Source organism: Ambystoma mexicanum, chromosome 10 (genome assembly GCF_040938575.1).
Source record: "Ambystoma mexicanum isolate Mex_15411 chromosome 10, UKY_AmexF1_1, whole genome shotgun sequence".
NCBI lineage: Eukaryota > Metazoa > Chordata > Amphibia > Caudata > Ambystomatidae > Ambystoma > Ambystoma mexicanum.
In genome coordinates, this window is record NC_090932.1 from 711,003,005 (window position 1) to 711,028,626 (window position 25,622).

Here is a 25,622-nt window from a genome sequence, read left to right on the forward strand (position 1 = left end):
CTTGATTCTCAGCTTTCTTCTGTAGTTTGCTATGAGTACTTCTCTGAATGCATCTGTGCTGCTTTTCCACTTTGAGTATCTCGATGGAGCAGGCTGCCTCGACTGCATCGCTGTGGTAGGAGGAGGATTTGTGCTTCCTTTCCATCCCTTTTGCAGTCTGCCATAAACTTCCCGTAACCACCATTGGTTCACCAACTTCACAACTTGTGGCTGTGTTGTAGGCCTGCGGCTTGTTCCTTGTGTTGGAGCAGGTGTGCTTGCAGTTATAGTTTCTATTGTTCTGTTTTTCAGCTCTCGTGCAGTTTCTTTGCTTGGACTATGAAGGGGAACAAATAATCTATCAGCATGTGTGTCTTCTCTGTGAGTTCTTTCGTGGCCACTTCTGTTCTTTTAAGGGATTTTGCTATTTCCTCCATCTTTGGTAATTCACTTGGCTTTTCTTGGTTATCTCCACTATTCTCTGGAATTGAATGTTCGGCAGGGAGTCTCTCTTTCTCTGCTGCCTTCGTTGGAGGCCTTGTAGCCATTGACACTTGCCCTTGTCTGTGCGCATCCTGTGTGTGGGTGCGTGCAGTGGTCAGTGCAATGTTTTCATTCATTCTGTGCTGACCCTGTCTCCAGATTTTTTCGCCATTCATTACCTCAAGTGTATACGTACCACTGCTAATTACATTCAATTTTAAATCATTTGCTTCATCATTAGCTTTCCTTGGAACTGGAATCACTATGTAGGGTCTGGGTGCTTTTGTGGGATTCGTATGTTCATTATCTGGTAGGTGCACTGAAATTGGGGCGCTTCGTGCACCAATGGAGAGAGTAGTTCTCATAGTCAATGACAGAAAGACAATGATGATCACCAAGCATATACACATGATAGATTTGTAAGACATCTGGCAGCATTTTCTCCCAGGAAAGCGGGGGCGCCATTCTGTTGGGGGTAAAACCAAGTTACTGTTCTGAGCCCCCATTTCGAATGAGTTCATAGTCAGTTATTTATTCCTCCTTTTGCTCTGGTCTCGTATTTCGAGAGTTTGTTACTAATAGAGGTACAAGTGCTTCTCCAATGTCCCCCCTCACGTGAGTGACAACGGTAGTTTCTGGGTCCTCAGTACAGTTCCTGTGCTAGAATAAGGAAAGGGGTTAGGCAAGCAGTTCTGATACATCACATTTATTTATGTGTATCTAAAGTAGGTGAGGTCCCAGTGGATGCCTCGAATTTGCCTTGGTCCTGAGGACATGCTGGCGACAGTTCAATGTGAAAGAAGAACTGAAAGGACTGGTACAAATTACACAAAAATGGAATGCTGAAAAAATAAATATTAAAATAAAAATAAAAGTGAATGTGTGGCAAAAATAGAAAAAAATTAGCTAATCGTACAAAAATAAAGTTGTAAAAATAGGAACAAGAATAACATTAAAATAATAATATGGAAAAATAGAAAACGAGTCAAAATCGCAAAAATAAGATGTAGCAACAGGAACAAAATCAAAAGCAGAAGTCAGTGTATGAAAAAATAGAAAAAATGAGAAGGATGCAGAAAAGGAAAAATACGACGGCGAAGTTCTTGTGTCTGCTCCTTTCGTTCGGTCTCTCGGGCGACAAGTTGAGGAACAGTGTTTCTTTTCTCTATCTGCTCCATGGTGAAACAATGATGACAAAGTTCTATTTTGGATTTTCTCCTTCTAAGGCTCTCCTCAGCAGTGGATGTCCATAATTGCTTCTTAGTTGCGCTATGATAGCCCTCAGGACCCTGTTTAATTGCGCATTTTTTGCTGGATCTCTGAGGAATGTGGGTATGTCAACATTGCTGGGTCTACCCACTAGTTCTGGCAAGTTTTCAATGAGGTGGAAAAAAACACGGTATGCATATTGGCTGTCTTCTGGTGTTAATGACATTTGCTCTGATTTTCTAGCCTCTAGATCACAGGCCTTTCTTGCAGCGTGAACAGTCTTTGTCTCCTTGATCTGTCCCTCGGCTAAAGGTCTCACTGGAATCTCCTTCTCGCTGGAAGTTGGACAGTTCCACTTGGAGAATTATGCTATGGAGAAGTGTGCCCATGTGTGGGGCATTGACCGGATCTCTGAGGAAGGTGATGACGTCAACATCTGCAGGTCTTCCTACCATTTCAGGATAGTCTGTGACTAGTCTGAGCATGACATTGTGGGCTAGCTGGGTATCTGTGGAGCCAGGGACATCTGCCTTGTTTGCTGGGTCCTGATCACAATCCTTTCTTTTGACGTGAACAGTTTTTACACTTTCCTGCTGCGTGGATTGCAACCATGTAATTTAATTTGTACCACACTTGGTTTAGGAATTCGTTGTTTCTTGGATCTCTGATGAAGGTTAGGGTATCTGTGGTTCTCCCGATGAGTCCTGGGGATTCCTCTATGATGCAGAAAAATAGGGTATATGAAAGTTCATCGATGATCACTTGTGGTGGAAGCATCTGTACCCTTATCACCGTACTCTGATAGTACAATGAAGGCTTCCATGATGACAGTCAGTAATTGCCAGATTATTTTCTTGTTGGCCGGATCTTGGATAAAGTCTGTGACACTGGCTCCTCTCCCTATGAGTGATGGGTATGCTAGCACCATGAATTGGAAATAGGTTAGCACATCCCACTTGAGACTTCTGCCGGAAAGTACCATAAGTTCTGTGAACAAAGTCTCCACACTGATTGCTTCAGGATACTGTATTACACTCTCAGGCAATGTCTTATTTGCAGTCTATCAGAGTCTTGATTCTTTGTACTAATTGAGTATGTCGTGCTTTCGAATTCTCATTTTATCAATGTTGTTGCGGCTTAGGATTTGCTTCTCTTTACCCTGCAACTGGGATGTACAGAGTGTTCGTTAAGTCTTTATTTCCCCTTGCTTGGGGAACCTGTCCAGTTCTATGCCACACCTTGCATCCGGGTTCTCTGACTTGGTTTTCTGCTCATGCGTCCTTCTTCTTCACCATGGATCTTGTTTGCACGTGCTTATGTTCTTCCCCGTTGTCCGTGGTCTCTTTGCAGTCGGATGCAGCAGGAGGGATCTCCCCTATGTAGGGCTTAATTCCATTTATGAAGATCCATGCCCTTCTGCCCTGGAGCTTGACAGCGGAGGGGGTGCAGTCCTCTACAATGAACGAGCCATTAAATCTTGGCTCGTCCCACCTTTTCCTTGTAAAGTCCTTCACCAAAATGCTGTCACCAGGGAAGACGAGGGGTGCATGTACACCTTGCTCGGTGTCTGCATCAGCACTTCCTGCTGTGTTTTGTGCTGCACCACCCCCTCTTTGCCGTCACTGCAGCTGGTCTGAAATGACAGAGGCACTGGATGTCAAACAGTTTAGGTACTTTTGCATCTCTGTTCCCAGAACCTCCCTAGTCGGCTGGTCATCACAACTAGCTCTATCTCTGGGGGTAAGAGGGGTCCTCATCCTTCTGCCTGTAACTATCTTGTGCAGTGTGAGGTGATGGTCGGAGCCTGGTTGGTTCTGAAGTGCATACAATGCCAATGGTAGGCAGTGCAGCCATCCCTTCTTTAATGTGAGCTTCAACTTGGCTATCCTCTCCTTAAGCAAGCTGTTGATCCATTCACATATCCCATTCCCCTCTGGATGATACGCCGACGAGAACTTGTGCTTTATACCAAGCAATGAACTAATCTGTTCTAACACTGAGTTTACAAAGTGGGCCCCATTATCTGATCTCATTACCTCGCACACCCCCCATGTAGGGAACACTTCTCTCACCAGGAATTTAGCAGCACAGGCAGCGTCGGGGTGTGTACAGGGACCTGCTTCTATCCATCTAGAGAATGGACACACCACCACAATTAAATACCTGTACCCATTGCACACTTGAATCATGTCAACATAGTCTATATGTAAGTGCTAGAATGGTCCGTTTGGTCTGGGAATGATTCCTCTCACTACTTTTAATGTGTGTCCAGCAGTGAATTGCTGGCAGATAAGGCAGTTCACCATGAAAAATGCAACATGCTCTGCCAAATTCGGTGTGAACCAGTCTCCTGCGAGTGTTGCAGCAAGATTTTCTTTTGTCAAGTGGATGGGGTAGTGCAGTTGTTCTAGTGCTACCTTTAGGAGGGCGACAGGCATTACTGGTTTACCAGTGCTGTCTTGCCCCCACAACCTGTCAGAGGGGTTTAAGGAACACCCTTGACGCTTCCATAAATTCTTCTTCTCCTGTGGTGCCTCCCCCTGGAGCTCCATTAGCTGAGTCTGCCCATATTACTATAGGCTTCCGGTGTGGCACGAACTACCATCATGCGCCCATGGGTACGTGCCACCTCCATGTCCATGATTGTTTCATTCTTGGATGCCATGCGCTTGGCTTCCATGTCTGCTTCATGATTTCCACGAGACATGAAATCTGTCCCCTTGGTATGAGCGGCGCATTTCACAACCACTATGCCCACTGGGAGCTGTAGTCCTTTTATCAGCCTGTCCAATAAGGCTGCGTGTTGCACTGGCGTGCCGTCTGCTCGGAGGTAGCCCCTCCTTTTCCAGCATGCTAGATCTTCATGCACTGTGGACGTCACATAGGCGGAGTCACTGTACACTGCTACTTCCTGGTCTGCATGATTCTCAATGGCGAGTATCAATGCCAATAGTTCTGCAGCCTGTGCCGAATAGTGAGATGGTATTCGTGCACTAACGAGTACTCGAAACTCCCCGTTCGCTAGGTGCTTTACCATAGCCACACCTGTATACCTTTGTCCGTCTTCTTGGTCAATTCTCGAAGACCCGTCAATAAAGACGATCTCTCCACCTGCCAGGGCATTTTCTTTTACGCTGGGGATTTCATCATAGAATTCCTCATAGTTCGCACAGTCGTGTATAGGTTCTCCCTCTGTGACTGGCTCTGCTATGAACGTAGCAGGGTTCACAATCTTACATTGCACTATTTTGATCGATGGATTAGAGATAATCACCTCATAGGCGGATGCTCTTTGAGATGTAAGTGTGCCCTTTGGCTTCTCTAATATGGCGAGCAGCGAGTGCTCTACATATAATGTCATGGAGCACCCCATCACAATGGATGACGCCTTCTCGATGGCGAATGTGGCAGCAGCTAGGTTTTGTTCGCATGGAAAGTGGCCCTTCATGACTCGTGCTGTAATATGCTAGGGGCTTCTACCTCAGCGAGGTTCACTGTGCGAGCACTGTCGTCATAAAATTGCCATCGGTATGTGAGAACAAGTAGAATTCCTCTGCGTAATTAGGAATCCCGAGAACTGGGGCCTTACAAATTGCCCCCTTGAGTTCTGTAAACCCTTTCTCAATTGCTTCATTCCATTCAATTTCTTCATTTGTTGCCTGGGCCTTTTTAAGGGCCTGTAGCAAGGGCTTGGTATATGAGCTGTAGTCAAAGACCCATGCTATGACATAATTGCACAGACCTAAGAAGTTTTGCATTTGTTTTATCGTGCGCGGCTTGGCCGTGTTCATGATAGCTTCAGCCCTTTCTGGGGTTACCTTCTTCCCCTCATGTGAGACCAGTTGCCCTATGTACAACACCTCCTGTTGGCAGTACTGCAACTTATCCTTGTCTACCTTGTATCCCTTCTCAGCCAGTATTGTCAATAGCGGGACAGAGTCGCACCTGCATTGCTCTTCAGTGGTGCTGCAGATCAGAATGTCATCTACATACTGCAAAACAACACTGTCCACCGCAATATTGCTTAGGTCCATCTGCAGGACTCTGTTGAAAATGGATGGAGACTCACAGTACCCCTGTGGCAACCTCGTACTTTTCAGGCGCATTTGTCTGAAAGTAAATGACGTCAGGTCTTGAGAGTCACAGTGCAACAGGATTGAGAAGAACGCATTTTTCAAATCGATCACTGTGAAATATTTTGCCTCAGTGGGTATGTTGCACAGAATTATGAATGGATTAGGGACTAGAGGGAATTCGGCTTCAACTATATCGTTTAATGCTCGTAAATCTTGGATTAAACACCAAGACCCTCCCTTTGATTTTTTGACAGGGTAAATCACTGTTGCAAGGTGATTCTGACTTCACTAGGATGCCCTGCCCCATCATGGTGGAGATTGTCTTTGCCATTCCTTCATCTGCCTCTCTGGACATGGGATATTGTCGTGCTCGTGGTAAAATTGCTCCTGGTTTCAGTTTGATTTTCACTTCACCCGCCCCTTTCAGGAGACCTGCATTATAAGGCCCTGTACTCCATCCTGCGGCAGGCACTTGGGCCATGTCGTCCTCAAAGTATTCTGGGCGTACCAGTGCCAACATCATTCTCTGTTTCACCTCTTGTTTGATCATTTTACCCAAAATATGAGTCTCACCTCCACCCTTGTCTCTTCTAGGTCAAGGTGTTCTTCGAACAGATCGTCATCGGTGACGTCAGTCACTCGATACCCTTCTTCAATGGCAATAATCGCACACCATTGTCTTCCTTCATCGTCATATCCTTCAACCAATACCACTTTTCCTCGCACTGCGGCAGAGTGTATTACCAAGGGAAATACTTGTCCCTCCTCTTCGTGCATGGTTATTCTTGGTCTGAATAGAAACTCATCAGGGGTTCTCATAGTTTTGTCTGCGAGGCCTGGCAATCCCGCCATGAGCACCCGCACGCCATATGCAAAGACTTCTGGTTCTAACGGTATAGCTCTCATAGCTATACGTCCTGAGTATGCTCTGATCATTTCACACACGTTTGAATAATGCATTCCTGGGGTGGAACATACTATACCATCCTCTGTAAACGAGATGGTCATGTTTAATTTAGTCATCAGGTCCCGACCCAGAATATTTACTGGGGTCTGGCGTGAATAGAATAGAGGTACATTCATTTCGCGCTCTCCCACTGAGACTGGGAGTGCATCTGTAAAGGGAACTCTACTATGAGCTCCAGTGAAACTCTGGGTATCTATGGCCTCGCCGGACAAGGAAAATTTGCCTTCTCGTATGCACAAACGCGTTGCACCCGTGTCAACTAGGAGGGAATATTCTTTACCCCCTATGGTGACATTCACCCTAGGTTCCCTATTAGGGTCTGGTGTCACTGATAGGATAGAACACATCAGAGTCTCCCGTGAGCTGTCCTATTTTATACATAGGTTCGGTCCACTGTACACTTGTGGGTATCCCCCATTTCCATGGTTAATTCCCCCTCTGGGATTATTGCCCTGAGCCATCTGCGGCGGTGCCTGCTGGGGTTGTCCAAGCAGCAAGTTCCACATGTTCGGTAGTTGAACCACTTGCTGTGCACCTTGCTGCAAGCCTGCTGCCTGCTGCTGCATGGTGTAATTTTGTGCACCGCCCTGTTGCGGCATGGCAGGTTGATTCGCCAGGCCTGCCCCCATCCCTTGGTTATTTTGCCACATGCCATGACTTCTGCACATGCGTGCCACGTGTCCAGTCATTCCACACAGCCAACATACTGGCGGTGGTCGGGCCATCTGTCCATCTGGCGTAGTTGGATTGCGCATCTGTGCCTTCTGGAAGCCACCTTGAACATTCTGAAAACCTCCTTGGTTACCTCGAAACCCTCCCTGATTATTTTGCCAACCTCTTCCTCCAAAAACTCTTCATCTTGGGTAAAACCCTGTGTTACCCTGATTATTCTGTGATGAGTCACGTGTTGTGCACTTGGCTCGGCTGGGCTGGTGAGCATGGCTCCCTCGAGAGCATACTTCAAGAGTTTCCTTTGCACTAGCTTCGCCTCCTCTCCCTTACGAGTTGCCTCCTTTTTCGGATTCTTTTTCTTGCAACAATCTACAATAGTGTGCAATTGTCAACTGTATTTCAGCCCATGGTTTAGCTTCGATTCCCAGAAATTCTTGAGCTGTTTTTGCACCGGTTCTGGTAACCCTTGGCACAATATATGGTAGAATACAGGGATGGATTTCCTCCAAAATTCATGCGTTTTGAGCACCCACGCGTCTTGAGAATTCTGGATATAAAGCAACGGATCCTCCGACTCTTTTATTTTTTAAGTCATTATAGCTCCCATATCAGACGTGTCTGGATATAGCGTACGCAGCGCTTTCCACACTGCTGCTCTACAGTTATTAAATGGCGCTCCGTCATGGGAGGTGTCAGTTATGGTTAGCCTAGGGTAGCCCTCCCCTTTCCACATGTCGTCTGCTCTTTCACCAAGTATAGCAATTAGGAGCCCCTTAATGTCCCCTATGGCTAGAGTGACACCCCCCGTCATTTTTTCTAATTCATGTATCCACTTTCCGGCTCCCAAGGTCAGCATTGGAAGCTTATTTTTAAGATTCTCTCGGTCCATGTGTGGCCATGGAATATATTGCGGTCTTGTTCCCCCCTTTTCTAGCATTGGGAATTGGAATGTACAGTCCACCTTCTCCTTCACCATACCTCTCCGGTCTTTCACCGGGTTGGCGTTCCTGCCTTGCCGTCTACCTGGCAACGCCCTTAACCTGTCCGCATAGGCAGGTGCTGACGACCCCCTCTGACCGTGGGGTGTTTCTTCATGTCGGCTGTCTTACTTGTGGGCCCGCTAGCATCTGACCATCATACCTCAAGGTCCCTTGGGAGCCGTTTTTCGCACCGTCTCCCTTCGTCATACGCCACTTCCTCCGTTTCCCCACTGGAGTCAGACTCTGAATACTCCCAGTTTACGCAACTTCTTGCATCTTCTTCGCTCTGCCCAATCTCTAGCTTGTCTAGGGACAGTCCCCTGCTCCCACTACTTCGGGTGACATCCTCAGTGTCATATAGCTGTGTGCTCTCTAAGCGCTCATCCTCCCTTCCCCCTTGGGAAATTAGTTCCAGCCCCATCTCGTCATAGATTTTATCAATCGTTTCCTCGATGCTTCTGATGTCGAAGTCATCTTCAATATTTGTCCCGCTTGTATCTGGTACCGCATCGCTTGCAGGAAAGAATTCTTCTATGTCTTCCCATTCTACAACCGGGTTGGGTTTTTTAACTTCCCGTTGCAAATATTCTAGATCTCGTGCCCTCTGTCTGCACTTACATTCTGCTTACTCATCTATTTCTTTTCGCTTCTTCGCTTCTTCTCTAGCCTTATCTACTTCCCTCATCCGTTCATTTCTACGTTCTTTTGCCCTTCTACTTTCCTCATCTTCCCGATTCTTTACTTTCCTTAATGCACTCTCCTTTCTTCCTCTAACTTTAGCATGTTCTGCCTGTACCTTTCGTAGGCTGCATATTGTGTGCGACTGAGCAGTATTCCATGCTCTTCGCGTTATAGTTGTTCTCGCCTCAACCTATCCTTTTTTCTTACCCTCTCGTCTCTCATGTCCTTTTCTTTCTCTTTTTCCTTTCTCTGCGCCTAATCGGACCGTTCACTCGGCCTTACGTCATCACTTCCTTTTCCATCTAATTTCAATAGTATCTGTACTCCAATCCATTTGTCCTTTGTGAATGTTAACTCATCGTTCCCTTTCTGCTTTTTTCCCTCCCTCTCTTTCTCGAGAGATGGTCTATTCTATGTCTGATCTTTTCCTTCATCGCTGCGTCTCTCCTTGTCCGTTGGGACTCCGGAGGCAAGATTACTTTCCTGCTCCTTTTCTATGATGTCGTCACTACTGTATGTAGGTGCCTCATATGCCGGGATGCTGTACCCCGTGGCTGCCTTAAGTTCTCTTAGCGGGTAAATACCCTCTGACTTACTCCCTTCAATTACTGGCTCAGGCGGGGCAGATGGCTCTGTAGGCGTCTCACCCCCCTCTGTACATACATTTAATATCCAATCTGTGGATGGTTCTTCCACCTCCGTTTCTTCAAACATTTTCCACAACTCAAGAACAGCAAGACGTTTCTCTAGCTTCTTGCCAGTATATGTGGCGTGTAGGAAGGTGGTCATGTGCTGTAAAACAGCCTTAGAAAGTGACCCGTTCTGGGGCAACGGCATAAATATCTTACTAGCAGTACCCTTAACCCACTCCTGGCTATATTTCTTCAGTTTTATTGCATGCTTGGGCAGTTTCTTGCATAAATGCGCAAGTGGTGTAACTTCCTCCATTCCTTCTTTCGTCACCAAAGTGATTATACAATTCTATGACCCTTCAATAGTATGAGCGAGCACCAAACACGCAAGCTCCAATCCAATCTTTTCCCGCCAAATTTTATACCAACAATTTACTCAAACTCATCAATTCAGTGGCGATTCCCTCTTAGTTACAAAATCGCGTAAAGCCAAAATGCATTTCAATCAATCATCAATACAGTAATTTCACATTTAACATACACAGAACATATATGACAGACGCTTGACAGACTAGACGGACGCCAGCTGGTCACACATATACCTTCCTTCTAATCAATACCCCACCATGGGATGTGAACGAACCCCTTTGTGACGTCTTTAATTGTCACCATAGCCTAAATTGTCCCCCCACTGTGGGCTCTGGGTTCATGTTCTTTCTGACCACTCTTTAAAGCGCAGGAACAAGGAGAATCTTTATGTTTTTGCTCAGGTGCCCCCCTGGTATTCCTTACATTTTATTCTTCTCGGGTGCCCCCTGGTATTCCTTACGCTTTATTTCAGGTGCCCCCTGATATTCCTTACGTTTTATTTCAGGTGCCCCCCTGATATTCTTTACGTTTTATGTCTTATGCTCGAGTTATTACCCCCTATATATATATACAGTCTTCTCTACTTCTAACTATTTTATTTTTTCTCCACCACCCTCCGTTACCTTTCCCTGACTTACTCTAATGCCTACACGACATTTGCCAAAGTAACAAGTCTTTTCCTCTCCAGAGCTTCGGGATCACCGCCCCTCCGTCTTCCTGCTTTTAAGAATTTCGTCTGATCCGCTGCCCGTGGGAATGAGAAGGGTTATGCTTGGAAATGCGGGTTCCTTCAGACCCACTGTAGATTTTTGAATTATTACTCTATCATTGTCCACAGGGAGCTTCTCAGTCTACTCAGCCGGAATGGCGAAAGGACTCGTGATTTTACCGAAGGCCTGGAGTTACTTTGTGCCGTCGGTTTAAAGGTGTCTTATAACTATCAAAAGATAATCAATAATCGATGGTCGAAACCATCCTCACGCTACCAAGTGTTCTGGCGGAGATTAATTCGCTGACGGGCCCATTGGTCAGCACTCACCCTCTAGGACTTGTAAGACAAGATAGCTGCACCATGTGAGGACAGGGGGTGCAGTATTCACTCACTCCGACATGACTGAATAACGAGGACTCAATAGGTTGGCAAAGGGAAGTCCAATTAATGACAAGTACATCAAACAGGGAAACAAACGGGAATCAGCTGTAGTGCGATCACCTGTCTCACTCCGACTTCCTCAAACTTCAGTCAGACAGCACTTCTTATAGGCAAAAATCGTCATTACTGACGTCTAACTTTACAAAGATCACAATGCAATATAATTGGTTAGGAAAGGTAACTTAAGTATAGGTGTTATATCTGTATATGATAGTAGGGCATGCAGATTGGATAACTCTTATCGGGTGGGTGTCTACGCCCATCCCTCTACATCACGTGTGATAGACATCACTACAACTACAACGTCCTATTGGTTACAATATCTATAGGACTCCAGATAACTTGGTCCATTGTGATTGGGCAGGTTACACCCCTAGACATACATTTCCACTTTTAATTAGCAGCATGCAGAATGGACACCCCTGTGCCTGGTGTCCCAAGTTTCACCCTGCCTCCCTTCCATCAATCAGTGTTTTAGGGTGATGTGTCAATTAGTTAGCTAAGGATGGCCTTGAAACTGTAGTCTCTTATCGCGAAAAGTTATGGCATCCTCGGGTCCTGGATGACATCAGGCGATGGTACTTCTTCGCGCCTGGCTGGTCACGTGTTAGTTCACCATGAATCTGCTTCAGTTTCCAGCTTTTAGTATATTTAATTCTGTGTCGGCCTAGCCACCTGCATGGCCACCCCTTATCTTGACCTTCATGAGGCAGTGCTGGTATGCTCTGAAGTTGGAGTCTTGTGAGCTGACGCTCTCCTCCCCTTCTCTGGTTGACCTCGATTTCCTAGGCATGAGCCGCTCTTTGTTGAGTTTCTATTCTGATCCTTTTCTTGCCTTTGGCTGGGTTTTGAAACTTGGCCTGTCAGGGCTCTGGCCGCCTGGCTACCTTTCTGTTTTTACAAAATGGAGTCGCACTTGTATAATGTGCCTTATTGGGGTAGATATATGGTTGGCGCTTGCCACTCTTTCTTCTACTAAGCATTGCAAGCAATATCGATTTCTTAGCATCTTGCGTTTGAAGCCTATTTACATATGTTTAACAGGACTGTTGCTTCCATCTTGTCTCGTAGCACTGTTTCCTCACGTTGTAACATTGTCTCCTCTTTGTGCCCATTCCATTCAATTTCGTAGTTACTTGCACTGGCGTGTTATCTCCGATAGCTGCTCTTGTTCATTCTCGGATCTGTTCAGGCCCTTGTGTCATTTCCACTGGCCTTCCATTAAGGCTTTGGGGTCCCTTTGTGGACCGTGTGTAGGTACTCCTCATTTCGGATCAGCGGCCTGTATGGCTGTCTAATAGGGTACCGTGCTGCCCAGGGTTGTCTGGTGATGGGTGCTTCAACCGGCATGGATCTTCTGATGTATACTGGGCAGAGTCCCAGTGCAGCTCTTTGTAGGTTCATTTGCTCTTCATACGTCACATACCTTGGCGAGTACGCTCCCGGTACCTCGAAATGAGGGGAAGGGGTGCAGGCCATGTCTGGGACCTCCTCTACAGCTTTTCTTCATTTTATTAGTTGCACCCATACGTGCAGCTATGCTTATAGCTGTGCCTATCAAACGATACATTTTCTGTGCAGTAATCAGATTGTTATGTGGATGATACAGCACATCATTTCATTTGTGTTTGTTATTCTATGTTCTTAATGGAAGTTTTAAAGGTTGATTTTGAGTTCACAAAAAAAAGTGCATGTGGCTACAGCTACAAGGAAGGACTTCTAGCCACATTGAGTAACCACAGTTATGAATGATGCTGCGAGGGGAAACAATGATTTCTGAGATTTTGATTGTGTCTTATTTGTTGTTTTTACTATGTTATTAGTGTAGCTCTCTGTGATAGGTTGTAGTGAAAATGTTTCATCCATTTTAGTAGTTTTATTAGCATATAGTCCTCTTTTTGTGGTATTCATTTTGGAAAGTATAAAAGGCACTATTGTCTGCAGTTATATCCTTTTGATTCCAGAACTCTCACTGTGCACATGGTGAAAGGGTCGCTGATGGGAAAGTAAGTGTTAAAATGTTTACATATTTGAAGGTTTATTTGCAGTCTTGTGTGTGTTAGTTATATTAACCACTGCTATCAGGTGGTATTCTTTGACATTGTTTTCATCTGCTTTGATTATGTGGCTGCTTTTTTGTTATCTGTTCAAAGAAAGTTGGCTTCTTCGCATTTATGTTCTGATTGGGTTTTCATTGTTTCTCTTGTGGACAGATGCTGATAGGATGTCAAGTACCACAGGTACTCTTTAGCTACTGAAGAAGCTGTTCAGTTAACTGTAGTGAAAGGTCAGCCCATATTCAAAATGAAGGAGTGGATGAAGAAAAACTGAAGAAACAATTTGTCAAGTTAAAAGAGGATTAGGTAAAAATTAGATGTACCTCTGTGTCAATCTGCTGTTGTTGCATCTTTTGTGGCAACCCAATTGTGCTTTATGGAACACTTTATTTTCTTAACAGATAAAGTTGTTCCTAGTAGTTTAGTAAGAAGTGGATTTGAAGCAGCACCTGCAGAATTTGAGGGTTGACTATTTGTTGGAGGTTTCCCACTGGTGGATGGACTGTCTGGATGGGGTGCTTGCTGATTGTCTGTTATGTAATGCATGAGGTCCATGCATTTTCATTTTGTGGCGCTCATGCAATTTCCGATATGCATCGTGCACATCATCCCAGTGGATTTGCACCAGATGCTTTTTTTATAGCATTGATGTTCCTGAGCTTTGAGAGGATTATTTTAAGGGTCAGATCTCAGTGTGTTTTTGCTCAATGTCCATCAGACTTTCTTCCTTTTTTTAACCTGATCTTTTACTTTGAAGTATTTTCCCCTCAAGGTGGTGATCTTCATGTTGGTTGCTTTTTTGGGGGGTGGGTGGGGATGGATTGGAGCCCAATACCACATCAGAATTACTGCTGCTTTGATTGTCAGACAAGTTTAAATGTCTAATGGAGAGGACAATATTAAACAGCAAAAATGTGAAGACTAAAAAGACAATGCCACACAAATTGTGCTTTTTAATCAGTATTAATCACATTGTCCCAGTGGACTTGTACCATATGTTATTGGCTTTATAAATGTACAGTTAACTCCTGTGAAAGGCCAACCCATATTCAAAACATTAGAGTGGACGTAGGAGGTATTGCTTTTCTACATTCATTGTCTTTATGTACGTCTAACAGATGGTTGATTTTAAATGGTCATATCTACTGTTTCTATGTGTGTGATGGCTTTGTTTCCCATATAGTCACCTAACCCACCCTCTCTTGTTCTGCATGTTCTCTTAATCTACTCCATTCTCTCTTTTTTTTCAAGTTTACCTCATTAACTCTATTATAACTCTTTAGCATAATGTCCCTGTTTGTTCTCACCCAGTTTGTATATGCATGTTCATTGATTATAGTAACTATATATATATATGTATATATATATATATGCTTTTATTGTACCCCTCAATAGTGCTTTAGTGATGGCTATGTACATTATGTTTGGAGAGACTAATATCCCAGTGGGTTAGTGTCCTTTGTTATTTTGGCAGCACATTACTCTCATACCAGAAACATTCAGAGGAGGTGAAATTCAAACAGGTGGCATTGGTAATGCTGCAGAAGGTGAGGTTTCATTCACTGTCGGTGGGGTCGTACTGAAACTGGATGTTTCGAAGCTTTGAAATGGAACATTTGAAGGCCATGGCTTTGGGCCTCATTATGAGCATGCCGGTCCGGTAACAACAGTGCTGGTAAACCTACCGGCACTGTTCTTACCGGACCTGCATACCCTGTGTCTGCGGGCCGCTGCCGTATGGCCCACCAGATCTGACTTGGCAGGCGGGATGGCAGCAGCTCACAGACTTTCCAGGAATCACCAGCACCTTTATTAACAGTGCCAGTGCTTCCCTCATCACCATTGAGTGCTATGGGAGGCAAATGGGATGGGGGATTTACATTTTTCCGGTGCCTGAATTCCAGGAACACTGGGGTCATAATCCCCCAGTGTCTTTTTGCTCAAAGTGCATAGGTTTTTCTCCATTTTTATTTTTTTAAGTTTTCATTTATCTTGAAATATTTGCAACTGTATGCAGCAGTCTTCTTGGAGGTTGGTTTATTGTGGGGTGAAAAAGACAATGCTACAAAAATGAAAAAAAAAGATTATTTTAAAAGTTCTAGTGTTTCTACCTGTGTGATTGGTTTCTAGCCCGTGTTTCTCTAAGTTTACTTATCCCAACCTATATTCTCCTTGTCTCCAAGTTTACTTACCCTACCTCATCCGTTCTATTGCAACTACTTAGTATAATCTCCCCTGTTTATTTGTACCCAGTTTATACATCAGCATTTATTTTTTGTAGTGACAGTTGTAATCCTTTTTTTATTGTATGTTTTCTTTTTCAATTCAAGTTGGATTTGTTTTGCATGTGATGCAGTGCATATGAGATATGAGTGTCATAACAACTTGTGTATTAAATTGTGTTTCTTAAAGTGTGTGTTAATTATATTTTCTTTTTTTTACAGATAAAAGATATCTTTTTTTTTTAAACCAAGACGCATAACTGTGGCTTCCATGTCATCCAATGAGGTGTTCAATTTTGATTCGCACCTAGGAATAGTAATGTCTGGGGATGTTTAGCCGGGGCTATCCCAAATCCATCACATGTGATTTGTTGTTACTCATGGGTATACCGTGCAGTGTTAGCTAATGAGATGCCACTGGTACGTAGTGCAGTGTGTAACCACGGCTATGAAAATTACTATATACATATGTGTGGGTAGTCATCTTGGAAAGTTTTTTAAGATCTATTGAAGATGTAATTCCTTGTATTTACTTTCTGATTGGTTGTTTATTGTTTGTGTAGTGGGAAGCTGCCAATGAGATGTCAAGTACCTCAGATGCTGTTCTGCTGTTGAATCTGTCAGACAATATACTTTTTCTGAGTGATGTTTATATATGCCGATAAAACTATAAATTACATTGCATCATAATATTAAGAGTTCTGTGATATAGTGCATTTTTGTTGTTTGAGAGTGAAGTGTGGTTTTTAGGATATTGTGCTATTTGTGGGGTTATTTTTATTGTTTCATTGGATATTTGAAAAATGGAGCCAATTTCTTAAGGTGAGGCATCTCATTTTTGAATAATGGAACTAATAGTGATGTTGAGGACATTAGCGATGTGCTTTCAAAGCATTGGCTCAGAATGTTTTTCTGGTTCTATCATATTATTTTAGATGGAATTTCGGAAATTAGAAGTTTATGCTCAAATTCTGTTTTTTTATCTTTGGAAAACGAAAATGAATTAGTCATCTAAGGAAATAGAACTGATACATGTTTCAGGATTTTTTGAACTGCAATAGAGGTGAAGGGTACTTGTCTGATTGCTTTATCTCGGTTTTATATATTGCGAAAAAAACACAAAGGCTCTTTTAAGAGCCATACAGAGATGTTTCTAAGTATATTGGAAAACAAAAATTCTTTTGATGCATTTTTTTAAAATAGCCTTGTCATTGGTAGCAGCCAATAAAACGTTGTACCTTGTCAGAGGTACAACATTGCGGCTATCCGTAACCCAATGCAAAGTCATGTGGTGGATGCAGCCATGGCTGTAACTATCGCCTCAGCCGCAGGTCTAGTGATACCAATTTTTGTGCATTGATCATGATATTTAATGGATTTTGTACTACACAATTTTATATGTGGTTTTATATGTGGTTCTGATTCTATGCCCTTATGTGTACCCATGTGTTGTTTAAATTCGTACACCTTGTTAATATGTCTTTTTGAATCTGGCAAAATGTTGTGGGTAGCCACAACAGTTGCCCAGACCCGCAGCTATCAATGCTCCTATTAGTCGTCATGCATTATGGTGGGCTTTAGTAGCCGCAGGTATGAACCCAGTAGTCCTACCCATGGTTATAGCTGTTTTTCTTTTGGTGCAGTGATCATAGTAGTTTATGGGTGTTTTAGCACAGATGTTTACATGCCTTTCTGCTTAGATGTCCTCACCTCAAAGCATGTCTGATTTAAATTTGAAACCTTAGCAATATGTGCTTTTCAGTGCATGGAAAAAATGTATGTGTCCCCGCGGTTATGGGATGTCTCCCAATGTAACCAGGTTTAGAGCCGGGACTTTGTTATTAGCCTAATTTCTTTTTTTAAATGGTTTTAATTAATTGTGTTTCTACATGTTCTAGAAAGTAGTGCTTAGAAGTATTGATTTGGGTTTTATTGACTGTCATAGGTTGTAATAAAAATGTGTTGGCCGTTTTACTTGTTTGCATTGTACAGTCCTCTTTTGTGCTATTGATTTCTGCAAAGCTATGAAAGTGACCTTTAAGTGAAGTTTTTACATTGTGACACCAGATCTCAGAGTGTGCAGATCTGCTGCATTTGGCTATTGTGAAGATCTATTCATTCTTTGGAGCCGCTGAAGGTTAATGGTTGTGTTTTTTCATAATGGTGCACTTTGTGAGGGCAGGACCCACTTGGGTATCATACTATGCGATGACATATGCTGTTACACACTACAAAGACATAGGAAGAAATGAAACGAATGGGGGTGCATAGCAAACCCTACAATCAATCTTTTAGCATAACTATAAATTTGACACATATTGCAGCTTTCTATGTGCTTCATAGTTGGATATCAAGCTGTTTCCTGTGACCCTATATTAGTGAACTCTTATTATGTCAGAGTTGTGCAAGTGTTTGAATGCGGCTTTACATTTGAGAAGTCTTATGATGGAGTGCATCTGATCAATGCTAGCTTGGAAATTATGTTGGCCAATGTTCTTTTGTTTATTTGTGAAGATTTCTGGATTTTGTTAGCTTACTGGGAAAAGTTAATAACCGCTGGTAACTTTGCAGTCATGTCTTCTATTGCAAATTGGATTGGGAATTGTACACTTAGATAATGGCTACTGTATGCCAGGTACTACAAGAGTCTTTTGGGGCTTTGGGCTAACTGCACAGGGGTTTTTGAGCAAATGTGAAATAATATGAAGCAGGTGAAAGCATAGTGTCTAAGACCCCATAGTTTGCATTTCAGATTTTCTGTGGCAGTCCATCAAATGTCTTTGCTTGTTTTTGTATAGATATGACCTTGGAAATTCCACGGTATGTGCATTTCTTTCACCTGATATGTGCATGCTCTATTATGAATTCTTAAGCTGTTAGAGAAATGGTCTCTGTGGTCTATAAGATTAGTTATTTTTTTATTCTGATTTAGCATTTCAAAAATGTACTGTGCCAACCACAGATGTATCACAAGCTGACCAAACTTAGTTGTCATCCATTGAAAGTCTACTTTGCTTATTTTATTTACGCTATATGAGCTGCTCAATACCATTCTACATTACACAAGCACTAAGAGAAGAGTTCTACATTGAGCGTTTTATGTATATTGTAGAACAAGCTCTCTAATCTAATTATTGCATTATGTACCTCAGCTTTGTACAGTTCCCTCACCAACCATACATGTGAAATTGAGTCTAACATTTCGGTCACAGATTTGAAAGTAGATTGCATCACTGCATAGTATATAGAACAGTATTGGTACTCTAGTGTTCAGCTCCATTGCATGCGCATGAGTACAACCTGTGTGGTAGACAAAACAAAAGGTTGGTAGCAATTCATAAATAATAAACAGCAACCATATTTGGCACTTTCTCAATTTGCTTGGAAATGGTGGGCTTTGGAAGAGCAGGAACCAACTTGGGTTCCATGCTATTTGATCGCATATGTTGTTTCACAATGCACAGATATAAGAAGATGTAAAATGAATGCAGGTGTATAGCAATTCCTATCATCAAACAAGCAGTATAGCGCTACCCTTGAAACATATTGCAGCAGTGTTTGTGGTTCCAAGTTGGATATCAAGCTCTTCCATTTGACCCCATATTAGTATCTCCCTTTGTGTCAGATTTGTGGAAGTCATTGAATGTAGCCTTAAATGTGGCAAGTCGTACGATGGAGTACATCTGATAAATGCTAACTCTGTTATGATCTTGGCAAATGGTGATTTCCTTATTTGTGATAATTCATAGAAGGTTTGGGACTTGTACTCCGAAGTTATGGCTACAAGTTGCCAGGTACTACTAAAGTCCTTCGGAATTTCAGGTGAAATGCACAATTAAATAATTTCTGGCCAATGGTGAAGCAAAGTGAAGGAGATGAATTCACAGTGGGTAAGGCCTCATAGTTTGCATTTGCTTTTATGCACTAATATATCAAATGTGATTGCCATTTTTTATATAGGTATGACCTATCAAATACCATCATTTTCACTTCATATGTACATGCATGAATTATTAGATTGTAAAATAAATGGTTTCTGTGGTGTATAACATTAGCTCACCTTTCATTCAGGCTTAGCATCCAAAGATTTTACTGTGCCAACCACAGATATATCACAGAGTTCTACATGAGGCATTTTTTAACAGTACAGTACTTGGTCTCTAATCTAATCTAAACTAAATGTTGAGGCATTACCCACTGTGCTTTCAAGTCCTTTACTTTGGTTCATGTTTCCTTAGATTCCATTTACATGGTGCATTTGGCCTGAAACCCCAAAATACTTTTTTAGTACCTAGCATACTGTAGCTATAACTTCAGTGTATAATTGTCTAACCACTTTTCAAGAGAGGAAATGTTTACTGGGAACTTACCAGTGCTGATTTACTTTCTGTATAAATTGGCAGGTATTGTGTGGAGCACATAGGTTGGTCTCATGTTCATGCAATGGTGCTGACAATTATAACACCCATAGTGTTCTGGATGCAATGCAGTGATGCAATATACTTTCAAATCCGTGTCAGAAACGCTAGACTTAATTTCACATATATCAGGCTGGAAAATGTGCACTCGCCACTGGACATTGGTGAGGAAAAATGAGACTGGGACAAGTGAGGAATTTTGTGCATATGGAAGGCTTGCCTCCACGTGCACAGTATGTGTATCGATCCATGCACGGAATCCGCGTACTGCTAATTGCAGCGAGTGGGTAGGGATTGAGCTGGATATTTGAATTTATTAATTTGTGGCAATCCTCACTTTTGTGGGTGTCACCAGGTGCAGGTGCTGCTAGAGTGTGCCAGAATGCTTGCTAACTAGGCAAGGCCCTGCAGGTGAATGCATTGTCAAATGTTGGCCCTTAGATACTTACTTGCGCCTACTCCACATTAAGTGTAATGAACAAGCTGGAGGGCAGACACACCTTTGTGGGGGATTCAGGATGTGATGAAAGTACTGCTGCTTTATAGACATCATTTCAGTAAGCCACTGACTTTGCTTCTGTTAGAGGTAGGATGATAATTAATGTTTGGCCTGACAATTTGCTCCGGTGCTGCTAACATCGATTTGAAGCAGAGTGGAAAAACAAGTCGGACTCCCAATAACTTTTTAAGTTGAAAGGTTCCAAACGCCCCATATAAACTTGAAAGATTTCAAAATTACGGACCTTCTCCTACTTCAATCAGCCATGCATATCAACACTAGGTACATGCCAGCAAACCACGAAGGGAAGACCTGAGGATGTCAAGTGAGGTGAGCAGTGCAGGTGTTTCAACAGTAAATCCTTTTTCATTTTGCTATGCACACGTTAACTTCCCCTGACTGTACATAGGAATAAAATTGAAGAGACCTTAAAGCCTGAGCACTGCTAATACAGCGTTAATCATGCAGCTAAAATGCAACCAATAGAATCTTACGATTGTGTTGTCAAGCATGACAGAATGGCCTACTCTGCATTCACAAAGAATGGTTTTAAGCTAGGCCTTTAATTTATAGTTCTTGAAAGATTGGCCACTTTGAAACATGACAAAGTGTCTCATTATGAGTTTGCTGGTAATTCAGCATTAAATCTACCGAATTGCCAACAAACTAGATCATTGTTACCTCCACTTGGACCTGAGTGTTTACCAAAGGATTGCACCTGGTGGCAATTCTCCATTTCTGAAGTGCATGGGTATTTTAAACATTTTGCCACTTGTGTTTTTGTTGTGTGGTAAATCCACTGAGTTTTGGAGGAAAAGTGGCAGATTTACCTCCAGTTTTTAAGTTGGTAGTTACAATTATCAATATTTCATGGATTGTTGTGTTGGCAATTGCAGGGTTTTTAATTCTAATCCAAAGTTAAACATGTATCTCTCCTCATACTTAAAGGCTCCATTCATTCCTGTATCCTTTCATAAATCAGCCTTTCTGCCTCCTTGCTTCCCTTCTTCACAGTCGCTTTGCCTTCAAACTCCATCTCCTCTTGTTACCGCTCCAAGTCACCCATCATTTTCTCAGTCTGTCTATAAAGCCTAAACTAGGAGTTCACCACTTTGTGCATACATCTGATCTTCTTTGTCAAAAAACATAACTGAGAATCTATTTCTAAACTGAAAAATAATAACAGCAGGCACAAACTGTGCACAAAACAGATGTGCATTCCTATTAAAACTAAAAGGATTTGATTCCCCCACGTTGCCCAAAGCAGCCTAGCAATATTAGTATCACAAATGTTCACACTGACATAGCCTCACATGTGGAAAAATGTCTTTGATAATTAAATTAAGAAACACAATTGTGTACATTTTTATTTGTTGTTATGCTTGCACTTTTCACAGACCTGCACCTGATATGTTGGTTGATGTGAACAACCACAAAAAATAGAAAAGACTGGGGAAAATGACATGACGAGTGACGTTTTGAGAGGAACCACAACAGCCTATTTACCTGCTGCTCTATCTACTTCTGACAAGTGTAAGAGGGAATATGTGAAAAAGACACACAAATATGAAATCAGAAAATGTGCACAGTCGCATTTCTGCAGTTGACGTTTTTACAACTTTGGTTCCTGCCTTGGTGTCAAATTTGCTTCTGATAAAAAAATTTAAAAAAACAATTCCTTGTTGAATGGTATACTAAGTGCCTGAGCACAAACAGAAGGTGGGGGTCCCCCAAAACCGTGGTCTTCGAGTCAGGAAATTTTAACATAGCTCAACGCTGAAAGCTTTTACGAGATGATCCTAATAATAACATCCTGCGAAAACAAACATGAACTTGAGATGAAGGTATTTGCCCAGGATTACTACATAATTTGGACAAGTGGGGAAGCCGAGATTTTAGCTCAGCTTCCCTAGTTAAACTGTTTAAAATTTGTCAGTGAAGCTCTGTCAGGCATGCCCCCATTTTCTTTTTAGTTTTTATACAGCATAGTTCTTTTTAAAGGTCATTGGCCCTCATTAGGACCCTGGCGGTAAGGGGTTTACGCCATCGTTAGCTGCGCCGACCCCTTACCGCCAACTACGAGTTCCCAAAGCGACATGGTCACTTTTACGCCCGCTTTTTGCGGGCGTAAAAATCCATGGCGCTATGGGACCTTGGTGTTAATTACGCCACCGTAATGTACGGTGGCGTAATTAACGCCTTCCCCACTCCCATTGAGCCCTATGGGGCCGAAATGGGAATGGGGAAGGGTAAATGGGTCAATGGGGACTTACCGCCCGCCAACCTCGGAATGGGGCGGTAAGTCCGCCATCCGCCATGGCGTAAACGGACTTTACGCCATGGCGGAAAAGTCCGTCGATGGCGGAAAAAATCCGCCAGGGTCGTAATGAGGGCCATTGTTGTATGAATTCCCTTTTTTTCTCCATGTGGACTGGGTACAAAAGCAATATGTTGATTTTGAAAGAATCACACAAGTTTTGTGATGTGTCGAAGCCTGGATTATACATACTTATTGCAGTTGGTGGTAGGGGCACACTTGTAGAATATTGAAGTGTTGGTGTGTGCATGCTTGTGTCATCCATCAAACATCCTTCAAAAATTAGGTTGAATGACTTTTTTGTTTGGCTCGAGAAATATGGCACCCTGCATATATTATTGGTGAGGAAATTGCAACTAGCTGAGGTACATAATACAATGATTATATGATATGATATGATATAATAGTCTAGATATATAGCACCTATACACAATGTGTTTCAAAGCGCTTCAAGGCAAGGGAGTGAACACAGGAAAATACAATGGCCCTCATTACGACCCTGGCGGAAAGGGGTTTACGCCGGCGTAAAGCATGGCGTACCTTTCCGCCTGACTACGAGTTCCCGTAGCGCCATGGTGATTTTTACGCCTGCTTTTTGCAGGCGGAAAAATCCATGGCGCTACGGGACTTGTTGTTAATTACGCCACCGTAATTTACGCTGGCGTAATTAACGCCTTCCCAACTCCCATTATACCCTATGGGGCAAAAATGGGAATGGGGAAGGGTAAATGGGGATTGGAGACTTACCGCCCCGCCAAGGTCGGAATGGGGCGGTAAGTCCGCCAACCCCCATGGCGGAGTTGGCAGCTTTGCGCCATGGACCATGGTGCAAATTGCACCATGGTCCTCCGCCAGGGTCGTAATGAGGGCCAATGACATTCTTACAGGCCATGAACTGTAAGGATGTGAAATTAACTATCATACTCGGCCTGATGACATTTCAGATAGTGCAAGAGCTAAGACATAGATAAGGAAGGGAGGGAGAGAGTGGGAAGGAAATGGAAACCGACAGGTGACTACAGTACTAGGTCTGATGAAATTTCTGGTAGAGCTGGAGAAAAACTAAAGGTGAGGGAAAGTGGTGCAGAAACTGAGGGGAGGTCAAAACAAGTGACTATCGTACTAGGCCTGACAATTTTTCAGATAATGCTGGAGGGTGGGGGAGAAAAAAAAACAAGTAAGGGGAGGTGGGCGGAGAGAGGTGAAGTTGCTATCATTCTAGGTCCAGGGACAATTCTGATAGAGTAAGTGCATAGAAGAAAGTAAGGGGAGGAGGGGAAGAGATAGGAAAAGGGAGAAAGGGAGAGGATGAGAGAACAGAGAGCAAGCAGTCAAGAATTGTGGAGAAGCAAAAGGGAGATTGAATATAATTGCAGAAGTCAGTAGTAACACAATGTTGCAAGCCAGGATACAAGATGACGATGGGAACAACATGATTCAGGGCCACCATGTCTACAAGATGCAAAGGAAGTCCAACATGAGAGTTGAGAAAGGGCGACTCACCGTGAATCAATGAAGTCCATAAAAGTAAAATGCAGCATTGGCCACAAGAGGGTGAGGGTTAAACCAGATTGTATCAGGAAAGACCCTACAGAAGTAAGCTAGAGGGGGGCGATATTAGAGAGCAAGTGCTGCCCTAATAAATAATGCCACATGTAGAACTCTACTTTGACTGCTGGAGTAAACTGGCATGGTATTGTGCGGCTCATGTAGCGTATATGAGATGAGCAAAGTAGCGTTACAATGGGTGGCAACTGAATTTCTCATTGTGATGCATTTGTGGTTAGCATAGTACATTTTCAAGATGCTAAATCTGAATGAAACATGAGCTAATTTTATAGATCACAGTGACCATTTGTTTCACAGCCTTAGAATTCATGATAAAGATGCAGATATTAAGTGAATGATATGCACAAAATGTAGGATTTGCCAGGTCATCCCTATACAAAAAGAAGCAAGGACATTTGATTAATCACTACAGAAAAGCGGCTAAAATGCAAAATATGAGACCTTAGCGAGTGCGAATTCAGCTGTTTTACTTTGATTCACATTTTTTCAGAAATCATTAACCTGGTACATTCGGCCTGAAACCCCAAAAGCCATCCTTTAAAGTTCTTCAATAGGGTTCAGCCATTGATTACATGTGTTCATTTCTACTGCAAAGCAAAGTCACTCACTTAGATTTGTGGGTTTTATCATAGAGCCCAGTGACCAATTGCATTTATCATATGTAATGTATGTCGAAATGTGCATCTTACTTAAATATGGATATATAACCAGCATTAGAATGGTTTCAGTAGATACATTAATGATTATGTAAAAGAGCCTCCAAATGATTTGTTTGTGAGAATTTTGCTACAAAACAATGTACAGAATGTTTTTCAGGATTACATTGTAGAGCACATTTAACAGTTTTTGTGTCTCATCATGAGTCTGCCGGTATCACAGCGATAATCCCGAATGGGATACCGCCAGCGTAAATAGTGCTACCGCTACTCGGTCCGGCTCTATTAGCAGCAGATCACGAGTAGCGTTTGAGTGATTATTGCCCATTAACACTGGCAATAGTGCCAGTAATGGGCGGAAAGCAGGATATTTACTTCCAGCAAAAAGCTAATTATATATGTGATTTGTAATGTCATCAGTGTTCTCACACAACATGTAATTGGTGATGTCATCAGTGATGTCGTCATTGTGGTTATAGGCTGTGCAACAGTGGGTGTGAAGTTAAGGTGGCCTTAGCTGAATTTCAGGGTTTTTGTTGCATTAGGTTCTTACCTAAACTTCCCTGCATCTAAAGTTTTTTCCTTGCATTTCAAGGGTGTTGTTACAATGTATTGCTCACCTTAACATCCCTGCAACTAAAGTTTGTTCCTTGAATTTCAAGGGTTTCGTTATTACATACATA